The sequence below is a fragment of the Schistocerca serialis genome, chromosome 4 (genome assembly GCF_023864345.2).
Source record: "Schistocerca serialis cubense isolate TAMUIC-IGC-003099 chromosome 4, iqSchSeri2.2, whole genome shotgun sequence".
NCBI classification, from domain to species: domain Eukaryota; kingdom Metazoa; phylum Arthropoda; class Insecta; order Orthoptera; family Acrididae; genus Schistocerca; species Schistocerca serialis.
In genome coordinates, this window is record NC_064641.1 from 640,177,138 (window position 1) to 640,187,851 (window position 10,714).

A 10,714-nucleotide genomic window follows, 5' to 3' on the forward strand; every position below is an offset into this window, starting at 1 on the left:
TAGCAGTTCCACTGAAGTATTTGTGGAGACTTTCAAGGAGACATCGTTCTAGTTTTCAGTGATTAAAAGCCATAAAGCCTACAGAGCATGGTTTACGTTCCACCTTTGCAAACAAAATGTTGCTGCATACGATGAAGATTTTCTGGATCATGCCGTCTTCAATAATGAATCGACATTTCACCTAAGTGGAAATAACTCATTATGTGCATTCATAACAAAATGAACCTGAGTAATAATGTTTCCTATTTTCCTGAAGACTATAATCGTAATTTTTGCTGTCTGACTTGAGCGTTTCAGCTCATAATGTATGCTTACAACTTTAACATAAGGCTTATTACAGTAAACTTTATGCAATTGGTTGGCTGTATGCATCATTTATTGAAAGTTTATTTACGGTTGCTGCTGTCGACCATGTTTAAAACTGTTTCGAAGCTGAATTATTAAAAAACAGAGAAAAAGTAAAGAGGGTGGCTTTAATGCTTCAGGTGTTTCACATGGGCTGCCCCCCACTTGAGCACAATGCACAGAACGTTCATAGAGCCATACATATTCTCAGAAAAGTCCTTTTCAGAAAAGAATCGTATGCGTTTTACATTTGTATCAAATCAGGGCAGGTGTCCATGTGTCCGTGTTTTTTGTTCGAGAGTCAAAGTAAGCGAGACAAACTTTTCACACTGTTTTATTTTCTTCGAAACAGTTTGGTTAAGGTCTTGAACACCTGATTTACAGATACTCAGTTCTTTGCTCCATTGCGATTTGTGGGTCTACAACGTTGACTCAATACGGTTGCACACTGCCCGCTCACAAATGACTGGTCGATGTTTACAGTTTTTAGTTCAGGCCGCCACTGTAGCCACTGCACTGACATCCGTTATATAAAATCTGTCTCGGAGCTTTTTGGACGGACGGACGGTGTACGTTGTTAGTTGTGGGAAATTACATGATCAGCATATGTGGGACGTGAGCTGCTGGTTTTCAGGTCTTTGAGGTCTGATTTCACATTATACTGAACGACGACAAACGCCGTCATTAGCAGCCAATCAAACTACACGGTTACACAAAACGAACTAATTTTCAGAAACAATAAACACATACAGTTTTAGGAAGGTATTTCTTAATTCGCTTTGGAGCCAAGTGTGTTGAGGACGGCCTGGAATTTATTGTTAGGGACAGCTCGCCCCGAGACGTGGATAACAGCATTTCAGGGTAGCGAGAGCCAACAGGATTGTTATGTTTCGGGCGAGCTTGTGTGCTGTCTGGCCTTTGGTTTTCTGTGCGTGCTGCGGCAGACATAACGAAAGGCGAATGTTTACATGTGAAACACGGCGGGAACAATTTGACAGCAAATGATTCTTGAAATAGTGTATTTTGTCACTGCAGATATTTTTGTGAAGAAGGGGAGGGAAAAAATAGTTTTCCTATGTTTTCAGTACGCGAGTCATCGTGGTACTGGCTTCTGCTCCTGGAACAGCGTCGTATTGTGAAGATTAGGCGAGAACTTTTTTATAATTTGTAGCACAATCTGTACTGAACAGTTGTCTTGGCGAACAGTGATGCTTGCTATAATTGGTGTATATTTTGTCTTTGAATGATCGTTAAGCGAGACATAAAACTTGGAGTACTGGTATGGAAATTAGGGTTCAAATCAAAGTCGGGCACGATGGCATAAGAGACCCAAAGTTCATTGTCACTTGTGTGGCGCGATCGTTGTCTTGATCGCTAAATTTACAGAAGTCTTGTTAACGATCCGATTGCTGTTAAATATTTGTGACAAGCAAGAATATAAATGTCATTACTTCTCTTTACAGTCGCAGCAATTTGAGTTGTGCTCTTAGGCTCCTGCCTGCCCACACCCTTGGAAATAGCATCTTCGGAATAAACGGCAAAGTGTCGTAACAGAATAGTATGCGAATATGATTGCTTTCGATTTTAAATCTGTCTGAAGTCATAAAATCGAAAAAACTCGTTCCTTACATGTAAATTACATAGAATATTGCAGAGCATACTTCTATTACATGAGTAAGAAAGAACCATAATCGGTTACAAAGGCGAAAATGGAAAAAAAAGATAATTAGCATATGGCAGGAAGGGAACCTACTTCCTCCGACACCATGAAAACACGTATCTAAGCGCGAGAGTTCACCGTTCACATTCAAGTCCACGCCTCAGTATTGTTTATCTTAGGATCAAAAATAAGGTTCAAATGGCTCTAAACACTATGGGACTTAACATCTGAGGTCATCAGTCCCCTAGACTTGGAACTACTTAAACGGAACTAACCTAAGAACATCACACACATCCATGCTCGAGGCAGGATTCGAACCTGCGACCGTACCAGCCGCACGGTTCCAGACTGAAGCGCCTAGAACCGCTCGACCACAGCGGCCGGCATCTTAGGATCTCCTAAGGGCTCTTTACTGCTGATATGTCGCTAACTGACATTTAATTGTAACCCAAGAATGACATTTGTAATGAATATTCGATGCGCCATTGCCTTGGAACAGCATTCTGTCATAATACGCAAGTTAGAAAAGAGAAACAACTGTGCACGCTGAAATACGATATGGAATTTTCGAAGTAGCAAGCGAGCGACGTCGTGCGACCCGACCCGAATACCGTGAAATGTATTGCTTATGCTTCTTTCGGTCTGAGCTGTCCATAAGGCCGTCGGCACACGGGATGTGCCTTCGAACGTGAACGTTGAGCGTACCGAGGTCAACGTGCTGCTGAACACTACGACTTGTGCGTACATTGCGTGTGCCTCAGCGTCGTATACGCGATAGCAGCGCACTTCAGAGGACGTTGGCCGTATTTGGCTAGCAGACCACACTGTTTACGAAATGGACTGGCGTGAAATTTCTTTGTTACCAGTAGTGAAACGTACATTTCCTCCATTGTCAACATACTTATCATGTTGTTCTGTCTATAGTATACACAAATAAAAAGTTGAATATGTACGACCATGTTATAAGACAAGAAGGGAAGTATCATGACCAGTCAATAAGGACATCGACTCATAAGAGTTGAGTTAGAAAAAGTGCGATAGAAATTTACAACAGATCTCCTCTTAAAAGTAAAAATTATTTCATTCTCTCCTTTTAGTAAAACCTTAAGGTGACTCCTACTTGATAACTGTTCCTATTCAGTAGCAGGAAGTTTCCAACGTGTGAAATACAAAACCAGAAACAAGGAAGAGCAAAATACCTCACTGGAAATAGTGCAACCTGTCTTGCAGATAAAGTCAACCGAACAAAACTGGTAGCTGAGTGGTTTGCCGGCACGGTAGCTCAGCATGTTCGGTCAGAGAGCTGGTTGGCCTCTGTGATAAAAAACTGAGTGGAAGGATCAACAAACGAACTTTAACGGATGTCATGTGACGTCAGTAACGACCAACCCGAACGATCAACAACGAACAAAAATGAAGAAGAAGGAGAAGAAGGGAAAAAAAAGTGGTCAGCGCGACGGAATGTCATACCTAACGTCCCGGATTCGATTCCCGGCTGGGACGGATATTTTCTCCACTCAGGGACTGAGTGTTGTGTTGTCCTTATCATCATCATTTCATCCCCATAGATACGCAAGTCGCCAAAGTGGCGTCAGCTCGAAAAAGGCACTTGTCATAACGTTGTACCAATTTTTGAATACCCTCCTCATAGAAGTCTGCCGCCTAACTTGTTATCCACTGCATCACCACTGTTTTGACTTCGTCATCGTCTTGAAGACGCTGACCGCCCAGGTGTTTCTTCAAGATGAAACATGGATGGCCTACGTCACACCAGAATGAAAGCAACAGTCCATGGAATGGCGGCATTCAGATTCACCCAGAAAAGTGAAGTTTAAGCAAACAATTGCCGCTCGGAAAATCATGTGCACAGTTTTTTGGGACAGGAAAGGAGTATTGCTTGTGAAATTTCTGCCTCGTAATGAGACAATCAATGCAGCAGCTTACTATAAGACATTGCACAATCTGCGCCGTTTAATTCAGAACAAACGACGTGACAAGTTGAGCAAGGGCATCGTTACGCTGCGAGACAATGCCCGTCTGCATGTGGTGAATGAGACCAAAGATCTCATCAGATCTTTCCGATGGGAAAGTCTAGATCATTCTTCGTACAGCCCCGATCTTGCGCCCAGTGACTACCATCTGTTCCTGCACTTGAAGAAACGGCTGGGTGGTCAGCGTCTTCATGACGAAGTCAAAACAGTGATGATGCAGTGGTTAACAAGTCAGGCGGGAGACTTCTATGACGAGTGTATTCAAAAACTGGTACAACGTTATGACAAGTGCTTCAATATTGGCGGAAATTATGTAGGCCCGCAGCTCGTGGTCGTGCGGTAGCGTTCTCCCTTCCCACGCCCGGGTTCCCGGGTTCGATTCCCGGCGGGGTCAGGGATTTTCTCTGCCTCGTGATGGCTGGGTGTTGTGTTCTGTCCTTAGGTTCGTTAGGTTTAAGTAGTTCTAAGTTCTAGGGGACTGATGACCATAGATGTTAAGTCCCATAGTGCTCAGAGCCATTTGAACCATTTGAAATTATGTAGAAAAGTAGATCAAGATACAGGCTTTCATGTAAAAATAAAATTATTAAGATATCTTAGCACGTCTTTTTTAAATTTCAAAACGGTACTTACTTAAAAAACACGCCTCGTACAACGAAACAGACAACTTTGCAATATTCTGTAATTTAAAATTTGTGCTCATCGTTTATGATACACGATATAATGGCTTGATTGTTGCACTTAGGCTCTTCTGCTTAACAGTCCTCATTTCATACAATATGTAGTGCCTCATGCATGCGATAATGACTTTGTCGTGATTTTAGTTGTATTGTACCCAGTACAGCCGCAAAGAATTAGTAAAAGTATCATAACAATGAATATAAACGAAAGAATAGCCTCAGGGTCAAGATGTCTGTACTCGCTAAGCAACCCACTCAAAAGTAAATCTTTGTCAATCACCACAAAAATGAAGATATACAACACTATCATCTGCCCCATAGCACTTGACGCTTCAGAAAGCTGGACGCTTATGAAGAATGAAAGAGAAAAACTGAATGTTTTCGAAAGAAAAGTAATGAGAAAAATCTGGGGACCTGTGTTGGAGAATGGCGTATGGAGATTTCGAAAGAACAATGAAGTTTATCAGCTAATGAAGCAACCCACTATCATCCAGAAATTAAAAAAGTAGGAGACTGCAATGGTCTGGGCATGTGGCTAGAATAATCAAAAAAGAATTCGAAGGAACTCTCCAGGCAACAAGACCATTGGGTCGACCTCGTACAAGGTGGAAAGATGACATGGAGAAGGACATCGCAGCATTAGGAATTTCCGCAAGGTGGAGAGAAACTGCGAGAGATATAAGACGGTGGAAGCAGATAGTTGATGCAGCGCGTGGTCTACAGGGCCTGTGATCGCTGAGAAGAAGAAGAAGAAGGCCTATGGACTTCAGGTCGTTGAGTAATCAGTAAAACTCCATAACAGCGGGATCCGGTAGATGATGCAATTCTAATTTGTACGTAAACACCCACTTACGAGTTAACAGGTTCAGAGACGCAGTTCGTCTGCTGAGCTGTGCGGGCGGGCGCAGGCGTACCCTCGTGACGTGTGCACCGCTGTCTGTCTTTCTCCTGAGCCTCGGATGGTGTCATGTGACGTAGGTGGCGTTCTTCCATCTCATTGGTCTACGTTCAAACGGTCCGCCCCCCCGGTAGCTGAGTGGTCAACGTGACAGAATGTCAATCCTAAGGGCCCGGGTTCGATTCCCGGCTGGGTCGGAGATTTTCTCCGCTGAGGGACTGGGTGTTGTGTTGTCCTAATCATCATCATTTCATCCCCATCGACGCGCAAGTCGCCGAAGTGGCGTCAAATCGAGAGACTTGCAACCGTAGAACGGTTTACCCGACGGGAGGCGCTAGTCACAAGACATTTACGAGGGCAGTTCAATAAGTAATGCAACACATTTTTTTTTCTCGGCCAATTTTGGTTGAAAAAACCGGAAATTTCTTGTGTAATATTTTCAAACATTCCCGCTTTGTCTCGTATAGTTTCATTGTCTTCCGACAGGTGGCAGCGTTGTACGGAGCTGTTAAAATGGCGTCTGTAAAGAATGTGCGTTGCAAACAACGGGCAGTGATCGAGTTTCTTTTGTCGGAAAACCAGGGCATCTCAGATATTCATAGGCGCTTGCAGAATGTCTACGGTGATCTGGCAGTGGACAAAAGCACGGTGAGTCGTTGGGCAAAGCGTGTGTCATCATCGCCGCAAGGTCAAGCAAGATTGTCTGATCTCCCGCGTGCGGGCCGGCCGTGCACAGCTGTGACTCCTGCAATGGCGGAGCGTGCGAACACACTCGTTCGAGATGATCGACGGATCACCATCAAACAACTCAGTGCTCAACTTGACATCTCTGTTGGTAGTGCTGTCACAATTGTTCACCAGTTGGGATATTCAAAGGTTTGTTCCCGCTGGGTCCCTCATTGTCTAACCGAACACCATAAAGAGCAAAGGAGAACCATCTGTGCGGAATTGCTTGCTCGTCATGTGGCTGACGGTGACAATTTCTTGTCAAAGATTGTTACAGGCGATGAAACATGGGTTCATCACTTCGAACCTGAAACAAAACGGCAATCAATGGAGTGGCGCCACACCCACTCCCCTACCAAGAAAAAGTTTAAAGCCATACCCTCAGCCGGTAAAGTCATGGTTACAGTCTTCTGGGACGCTGAAGGGGTTATTCTGTTTGATGTCCTTCCCCATGGTCAAACGATCAACTCTGAAGTGTATTGTGCTACTCTTCAGAAATTGAAGAAACGACTTCAGCGTGTTCGTAGGCACAAAATCTGAACGAACTTCTCCTTCTTCATGACAACGCAAGACCTCACACAAGTCTTCGCACCCGAGAGGAGCTCACAAAACTTCAGTGGACTGTTCTTCCTCATGCACCCTACAGCCCCGATCTCGCACGGTCGGATTTCCATATGTTTGGCCCAATGAAGGACGCAATCCGTGGGAGGCACTACGCGGATGATGAAGAAGTTATTGATGTAGTACGACGTTGGCTCCGACATCGACCAGTGGAATGGTACCGTGCAGGCATACAGGCCCTCGTTTCAAGGTGGCGTAAGGCCGTAGCATTGAATGGAGATTAAGTTGAAAAATAGTGTTGTGTAGCTAAAAGATTGGGGAATAACCTGGTGTATTTCAATGACGAATAAAACAACCCCTGTTTCAGAAAAAAAATGTGTTGCATTACTTATTGAACTGCCCTCGTACATTTATTTACGTTCAAAGGCACGTTTAGAATATCTGACATGCTAAATATTGTTCTGCACTTTCGTAAAGGCTATCCTACGTGCTTTTTCCACGCCCTGATGTCAGAAACTCGGCACGGTCAATGTTCAACTTTCGAATGCGCGGTCCGTGCGCCGCCGGCTTAACAATAAGTGTGAGCTGGGACGGGAGACTGGCTGTGAGAGTCCAAGTGTGGACTACGGGATGGTGAGTTGAGAAAGGAAGTGGGGGCCCTCTTCGGTGTCTCGCTGTGAGACCAGCACGACTTTAGTTAGGAGCCTGCCGGCAACTGGCACAACGGTACTCGAACGGCGAGTTAGTGGAGAGAGCGGCGGCCATGTAACCAGCCAGCTGGGCTGAAAGGAGCGGAGGAGAGGAGCGGAGCGGCGCGGCTACCTGCTGCTGCGGCTGCGGCCGCGGCTGACCTTGGGCGCGTGGGAGGCCACAAAGGCCCGCGGCCGGGCCGGCGGCCGGCTCAGCCCGCTCCACGCCGCGCCGCGCTGTCTGGGGCCGAGGAATGCGCCGGCTCACAGTCACGGTGGCCGCCGCTGTCACCGGACACAACACGCGCAAGCCGAAAATCTCTTTTCCCGAACTAATTTCCTCTGTCGATAACACACGGTCCGGTCACGTTAATGAGACCACCCATCAAAAGCCTGGATAACCACCGTTTTGCAGCACGGTCGTGCAGGGAAAGAGTCAACGAGGTAACAACAGCGATGTGGATCCATGACGATTGCATTGCCGTGGCCACCAGCGCTAAGTTTCCCGGTTGAGGGTTCAGGGCGCGGACAGGTGGCCGAGGCGGTCCCACAGATTCTCAACTGGGCTTAAATCCGGAAAGTTTGGTGGCCAGGGGAGTTCGGTTTACTCATCCTTGTGCTCCTCAAACACTGCACGTACACTGTGAGCTGTGTGACACGTTTCACTGTCCTGTCAAGAATAAACAAACTGTACATAGAGCTGAACGTAGTCCTCAATGGTAGATGCATACTTGTGTTGATCCATCGTGCCTTCCAGAGTCACGAGATCTCCCAGGGAAGGCCACGAAAACATTATCCAGACCATAACGCTCCCTCCCCCTGCCTGGACCCTTCCGACGATTCTTGTAGGGCCGTACACGACGAAGACCAGTTGATCCGAAGGAGCAAAACAAACGAATCATTTTAAAAAGGCCCCTGTCGCCGCTAAACGGACGTCCAGTTGCGCAACTGGTGTACAAATTCCAGCCTCCTTCACCGATTTAAGAGGCAACGGCCTTGCCGCAGTGGATACACCGGTTCCCGTCAGATCTCCGAAGTTAAGCACTGTCGGGCGTGGCCGGCACTTGGATGGGTGACCATCCTGGCCGCCATGGGCTGTTGCCAATTTTCGGGGTACACTCACCTCGTGATGCCAATTGAGGAGCTTCTAGAGCGCACAGTAGCGGCTCCGGTCAAAGAAACCCATCATAACGACCGGGACAGCAGTGTGCTGACCACACGCCCCTCCTATCCGCATCCTCAGCTGAGGGTGACACGGCGGTCGGATGGTCCCGATGGGCCACTTGTAGCCCACAGACGGACTGCTTTCACTGATGTAAAGCAGTCAGCACGGGTGCATGATCCAGTCATCTGTTGCCCATAAACAGCAATATTTGCTGAACGCTTATTGAGGAGGCACCGTTGGTAGTTCCTTTGTTTACACTGGCGATTACTTGCTCAACGGTTGGCCCGTACGCGTCTTCACAGCCGTCGTTCACCGCCGTCAGCTGCACCCCATGGTGCACTAGAGTTGTTTGGATATCGCCGTTTTGCGGTATGCTTTAACCGGGCTACACAAACAGTTTACGAACTTAGCTGTTTCAGAAATGCTTCCACCCTTGGTCCGAATACCAATGATCTTCCCTTTTTAGGGTATCAGTCACTCCGTTTCCACATTACGGCAACGGCTGCACTGCTCTCCATGTGCCCCCCTCCCCCTTCCCCTCTCCGCCCCCTCCCCTTCCCCCCCCCCCCCCCCCGCCGGCCCCTTCATTATCAGTGGTGTAGTCTGGGATTATTGTGCCTTCACGTCGAACTTAGGCGGTGGTCAAATGGTTCTAAGCATTATGGGACTTAATATCTGAGGTCATCTGTCCCCTAGGCATAGAACTACTTAAACCTAACTTAACTTAAGGACATCACACACATCCATGCCCGAGGCAGGATTCGGACCTGCGACCGTAGCAGTCGCGCGGTTCCAGACTGAAGCGTCTAGAACCGCCCGGCCACCGCGGCCGGCGGCGGTGGTCACATTAATGTGACTGGACCGTGTATATCAATCGCTTACTGCAAAAAGGCAACTACTCTGAAATTTATAAACGTTTATTCCAAAAATGAAACTCTTTTGCCTGATAACAAGGGCCTGGCAACGCCGCCAATTTTCCCTTTACTGCAGACAGCGAAATAGTCCGATGCATGCTAGTGGTAGGAGCAAAGAAACTATACAATGGATGACGTTCTTGAACTCATAAAACATTCCACAAGAAACGATAGCAAGTTTTCCATTGTTCAAATGACGGGAGACTCCTTTATCACATCACATATATTTCCCGATGGCGTACATTCTATAGAGTAACATACCTGAACGATGATTCGTACGACAATGTATCGTAAGTCTTACATATCGTGAGATTACCTTTTCAGCTGAAATGCCGGATAGTTTTACGAGCATCTTGATGATGGACAATTTTAGGCTGAGAAAAGCTGTAAAACCTTGGGAATTACCTAGCTGTGCTGCCTATAAATAACAACAAAATGAATGACATCAAGAAATCTTTCCTCTATCCCCTAAGACAAGACGCCGTTTTGGAATTCAGTGATATGATAGCCGACAATAATAGGATCTCTTGATGTAGATGAAGATAAATGAGTAATACAACCGTACAAAACGTGAAATATTATTCACAAATACATAACAAACAGCGTATATTACAACAAAAGAAGAATATATGTACAGTTCTATTTTAAAACAAATAACACTAAAATTAATTTGAAAATCCAGTGTGCTGCAGAAAGGGATCTTGTCCAGCACCAACAATGTCGTTCACCTCTTACCCCTTGCGTCATACTTGACTTTCACATGTAAATGATAAGGAAGAATACCTACATGAAGAAATCACAAATACATTTTAGGAGATAAATTGCATTAAATCGATTTTATTCGCTTTTTTTGTCTCTACCGTAAAAAATGGAAATTTGAACATTTTACCTTTCTGCAGTAAGTGGTTCATATGTTGTCCCGTAGCCAGATTAACATGCGCATGCGGCGAAACTTTTCAGGTATACAGTGATACAAGGGCATGAGTGGAACATCTTTCAACTGCGTTACTAATGTTATCTGTTAACGAATTTCTCACTTCAATTGTGTTATAAACAATTGATTATTTCAAATCGCTTGTCCCCTT

The 10,714-nt window shown here is 45.7% G+C and overlaps 1 pseudogene; it reads left to right on the forward strand.

The window, feature by feature from the left end:
* Positions 1-8,536: 8,536 nt before the first annotated feature.
* Positions 8,537-8,654, forward strand: LOC126476031 (5S ribosomal RNA; annotated as a pseudogene).
* The last annotated feature ends 2,060 nt before the right edge of the window (positions 8,655-10,714 follow it).